The 6,000-nt window shown below is 40.7% G+C and overlaps 1 pseudogene; it reads right to left on the reverse strand.

The window, feature by feature from the left end:
- The window catches only part of LOC134947856 (cytochrome P450 2A5-like), a 60,569-nt pseudogene extending 54,862 nt beyond the window's left edge, over positions 1-5,707 (reverse strand).
- Between the last annotated feature and the right edge of the window lie 293 nt (positions 5,708-6,000).

The following is a 6,000-nucleotide window of genomic DNA, read 5'->3' on the forward strand; positions in this document are numbered from 1 at the left end:
TATACTTTATAACTCAAATATTACTGAAAACCAAAAGTATCACAGGCACTACTCCCTCCAGGCAGGTAAAATGCTGGGTCGTACCATTCACACTATACTCGGGTTATCTGCCCGGGACGAAAGTCTCAAGAAAAACCCTGGTGAATAGTGTGGGCGCCAACCTGGGAACATTTTCCTGGATTGGTGCCTTTCAAACATACAAAAATTCCAAGTGTGTTCATGTGCAAAAACCTGTGATTTTAAAGTATGTCTGAAAGGGGTATTATACTACTAATATATATGACCACATTTTACTCATTAGCAATCTGCACATTTCTAGAATAATCCTGATTTACATTTAAACCAACCTGATGTTTTCTTAAACTCATCTCTAAGATACTGACACTCCTCCTGGATTCTTTCCTCAATGCTCGTCTTCCCCATTCCGAAATTTCGTAACGTGGTGAGAGAGAAGCGACACAGCTGTTTCCAACGCTCCCCATTACTAAGAATAACTCCTTTAGAGACAGAGACATCATTTAATGGTTCATGACAAGCAATGTTAATTCTCTGTACATGTTTGATTAAATCTCATGTTCTGTTGGTGTAAATGACACCAGGAGGTGGGTTTTACCTACCATAGCCTTTAAAAAACAATTCTGCTGAAGGAACTTTTGCCCTGTTGTCAAAGACATTGGCATTGTCCACCAACGCCTCCTTTACGGTATCATATCCATGTAAGATTACCGCTCTCCTTGGTCCAAGATGAACAGTAAATACATCTCCATGAATCTTGGCGAGCTGTGGCAAGACCAACATGAAAATATAATAGTCTTCATGGAAGCATTTAAATTAAAATCCGTTCCTGGAGGGACTGACCCATTAAATAGGTCACTGCCATTAAGTACACTCTACTCCTAGGATGCCTTGACCTAATAAACATCACTGTTATTAGTAATCTTTGGGTGTAGAAAGGATTGACGCAATAAAAACATAACTATCATCAGTGCACTCTGGTTCTAGGAGAGATCGGTCCATTAAGCATATCTGTAATTATTACATTGCAATTCTAGAAAGAACTGACAACTTAGCACACATTCAGGCCCCAATACTGTATATAATACCTGCACAATTATTTCTACTGTCAAAATTATCTTCTTTAAAAAAAGAAGAAGAAGAAGAAGAAGAAGAAGCAGTATTACGCTTCCCTGAGAATGTGCCAAGTTGGCCTATATGGCAAATATTGGAACATTGGAAGAGACCATGCTTGAGCAGGACAGTTTGGCTATTGCACTCATGTAATGTGTTTTGGAGAATCATGCTATCCATACCTCAGACAATTAGAGAATTACTGACAAGGGAATAAGAAAATATCTGCTCCCAAAAATAATTTCCTTAACAATAGGACCTGATTTTGAGTTTGATACAATGTTGATCTCAGGCGCCATTGAGCATTTTTTCCACCGCGCATGTGTTTAAGTCGCACTGGTCATTGGTCCAGAGTCTCCTGAATCGTAATTGTCACTGAGATGCATGGTGGCAGAAATATCTTAATGGGGACTGTGCAGAGACTGGTCTGAGGTGGCTATGTGGAAGCAAGGAGATGGTTCATCTTATGGACATGATATGTTATGAGTGTTGCAGGCCAGTCACTAAAGTGGTTGTGAACTCAGATGCATAATTGCTCACATTGGTGTCCTTACTCTGACAGATAATCTGCACCAAGGATGGGGCTGGTGCAAGTGTTGATTGTGTAACTGACAGCTGGGTGGATGCTTGAAGTGCGCATCTCAGTCCTAGCACATTCAGAAGTATGTATGCACACCAGGGAAGGTCACATACGCAAGACCGGTAAAAGACACACATGTATGCTACAGCATTCAACTCAGAAGCAGGCACTATTGCTGGGCTGACCTGCTAGACAACATGAATGATTTAATGCTGTGTTATTCTTTCATATTATAAGCGCATATTTCAGATACATCAGGTAGCCTCAGGGCTACCATCAGTAAATACCTGGACCCAGACCTGATAGATGGGGCCAGCGGGGGCTCAGGTCTGCCGCACCTCCCCCCCCCCCCCACCCATCTTTCCTGGCTGAGGGGCTTAAGTCACCACCCTGCTTGGCTCTACAAAGACTTCATTTTCTATTCATTTTTACCTATGGGGGCCTCCCGTGATTACACCACTTCCAAAAAATGTTGCCTGGGCCCAGCAGACCTTTTGGCAGTACTGGGTAGCCTTGCTTCAGTATTAGCTACGGTCTCAAAGAGAATGGTGTTAATTCCACACAGATCTGCTCTCAGGGGTCACAGAGGTATATTCCAACATTTCACAAAATGGAAAGCTGCTCAATCAGATTGTGATGTCACTCAGGTGCTAAAAGGGAGGGGTAATTCTGTGTAGGAAAAAACAATGTGTTCCCTAATGCACACCGAGTGAAAATTATTACTACATAATAGTCAGATAATACGGAGATCTTAGTTGCGTATATCTGCAGATATAGGGTTAAGCCCCCAGGCCGATCGACAAGGCTTCTCCGTCACTGGGGGTCCCTAATACTAGGTATATTCCAACATTTAACAAGTATGTATCCTATGAGATCATTTCTCAGTTGGTGGTGCTCCCACAAGTCAGAATATTACAGTGGTAATAGAGGACAGAAAAGAAGACTATTTTTTAGGGGCACTCTTTATTTATAATTTATTAAAAATATTGGATTTTATTGATATGCATTAAAAAAGGGGATTTCGGTGTCCCGTTTTGAGTTCAAAAACAATACAAACATTTAACAATAATTAGACAGAGAAAATGGAATCGCAATCAGTCATTTCAGTAGCCAAAGGGCTGGACAGCCATCGAGGGGGGGGACTGTGGGGCTAGTGTCCAAGGCCCTTACAGAGAGGGGGGCCCATCCCTGGTTCCTACCTCCAATACCTGGGGAGCTGTAAAACAACAGTGGGCTAATGCACAGAGATGACTTATTAAAACAAGACGTCCCAGTACATCAGCTCTCTGTGAACCATTCCTGTAGGTCCACAATGCTCCACTTATATGTAATATCACATTGTATGACATCACATAGGAGTGGAGCGGTGCAGCAAAATCAATTTATTTTCTGGGGGAGGGGCCATGTCTATTTTGTCAGTGCCGGGCCCCACAATTTTTGATGGCAGCCCTGCCAAAGGTTTGTGTTTAAGAAATAATAATTGGTCCAAAGATTGGTGAACATACAGCAGTACAGATAAGTGTGCTAGGGTTTAGTAAGGCACATACAGTAATTAGCACATGTGGATGTATATTCATAGACAAAATATATACAAATGTCAGCCAATGTAAACAGTGATTTCCAATTTTTTCGGGGAATAAATTTGTCCTGTTAATCACGCATTGCATATGGCTATATTTTTTAACATAACATCAAAGTAGTGCTAGTAATTGTAGGCAAAAATATAGACTTAGGACAATAGTAAATCAATATAAATACATATAGGCAAAAATAAGAAACAATCTTCAGGGATCACATATATTATCTGTGTATGCCTATACACTGTTAATGAAGTATTACAATTTGTCTAAGTGTTGTCGAGCATACGGCAAATTAAATAATCACCGGTTGTGTGTTTTAGGATTAATGTGGATATATTTATGTATGGAGGAGGCAAAGACTCATATGGACCACCCCCACTTCTGCTGTCCTCCAGTATGTCCTAAGGGCCACAGCTCGGGTCATTATTGTAAACAGAAGGCATGACACCTCCTGCTGTATTACCAAATTAGAGCTACAGTATCACTGCTGCTTCCCTGCCACTCCATCCACATCTGAATTAGGCCCAGTGTCAGCAGTAAAACTTTAAAAAAGATGCTAAACCACCATATTTAAAGTTCTAATGCCTAAATGGTTATAACGCCTAGAATAACATTACTACCATGTTGGCTTCCTCTAGTCTACATGAATGTGTCAATACCCCGAATGCCAACAAATCATAAGGGACCCCACTTGAGATGGGTTTTCCTTCCATCAGTCTCACTGTATATCTAAATAGCATTGTTCTGTAAGAAATATCACAACATTAGGTTTGGCATTATAGATAGAGAAGAAGATATGCATACCCTATGTAACTACGGGATGTAGTTATGTGACCTTCACAATACCTCCCCCTACATCCTGCCCCCTCACAATCCCTACGGTCGGCATGCCGGCCAAAATGACTATTCCCTGGTGGTGACCATAGTCCGCAGCGTGGCGAGCAGAACGAGCCCACAAGGGGCTTGTTGCACTCGCCACCCCGCCGGTATTCCACTGCCGGGATCCCAGCGGAGGTATGCTGACCGGCGGTCTCCTGACCGCCGTAACTACACTAGGTCTTTATATACTACAAATGCCCTCTCTGTAAAAACAGCACATTTATTTCCAGCAAATTTAAAACAATATATGACTAAGGGCCTGATTCAGAGATATACGCTATTGCACCCTCGCTGCAACAATTATTGGCTAATGCCATAGATGGTATCCTGTATAAATCGATGCCTCATGCCAGCTTCGCTAATCCACTGCTGCATCTAAAGGCACAGCATCGGATCATCTGGGTGAACATCAACCAACTGACAAACCCCTTGGGTTACTCATGATTGGGACTGTCAAGAGCTATGATGGGCCTGGATACAAAGTGGGGTGGGAGGGGGGCATAGCATGGTAAATACAGGAAGGCATGGACACACACCCCTTTTAAAAAGCTGAATAAATGACTATTTCATGTCACTGCTTAGAACAGGGGGGCAGCTCCAGGGGAGTGGGGGATAAATCATGCTGCTGATTATGGGGCACTGCGACCGTTGTTGCAGAAACAAATCTGAACGTGCACAGTACGGATCCTGCGCGTATGCAGTTTTAAGTAAACCATTGGGTTGGCATATATCTCTGAATTAGGGCCTAAGACAGTAGATGGCAGTAGAGCTTTGTCTAACAGTAAGAGTCAAAAACCCTACATTGCTACTTTGTGAAAGTTAATATATAACAAGATCATAAATAAGCATGGTGCCAGCTTTATCTGCATAGCGTGCCATATTAAGACTTAATCATAAAAAATGCAATGCCTTAGTTCTGTACCTATTAAAGTTGAGCAAAGGTTATCACTATTTTTAACATTATCTCATACATATATTTTCTACCACACAGAAAAAAAATATAGAGAGAAAATGCAGCATTTATTTTTCTATTAAAATAAAACAGCATTGTAAACTAGTGCAATAATTTACATAAGTATGCTTAAGACCGTTAATTTTTTTAACTTTAGATTTTTTTTTATATTAGATGTTTAATTTTGAAGTGTTTAGGGCTTACATGGTTCTGCCACCAAAAATACCCTTCTGTTTACTAATATATATATATATATATATATATATATATATATATATATATTGTGTGTGTGTGTGTGTGTGTGTGTGTGTGTGTGTGTGTGTGTATATATATTTATTTATTATTATTATTTTTTTATTTTATTTTTTAGAATATAAGTTTCACTTTATAGAATATTTAAGTTCTCACCTTTACAAATGAATGAGGCAACTCTTTCATGTTGAGCTGTAGGATGTTTCCCAGGAGAGGAAGCGGAGTAGGTCCAGGTGGCATGTCCTTACACTTATTGTTCTCAATATACACGAAGAGGAATATGAGACAAGTGACACAGAGAACCAGAATAAGGGTTCCCATTCCAGTGAAGTCCATTGCTAAAGATAGGTTATTGTGAATAAGACTACAATTAAGACACAAAACAAGAAGGGTCATTCACTGTAGACCAGTGATTGGCCACCTGAAACATTTCAAGGGTCACACGTTAGCCTTAGTCTCTGCCATATAAAAATTCAGCCTCACAAATGATCTCTGCCATTTAGTTGTCCCAAGTGCATGGTGGTCATAGTGGATAGCATTAATGGCTCACAGCACTCAAGTTATGGGTTTAATTCCCTGTATTAGTTGATTGGTGTGGAATAGGGAGTCAAATCCCATGATCCCACCGA

This window comes from Pseudophryne corroboree, chromosome 8, assembly GCF_028390025.1.
Source record: "Pseudophryne corroboree isolate aPseCor3 chromosome 8, aPseCor3.hap2, whole genome shotgun sequence".
Lineage (NCBI taxonomy): Eukaryota > Metazoa > Chordata > Amphibia > Anura > Myobatrachidae > Pseudophryne > Pseudophryne corroboree.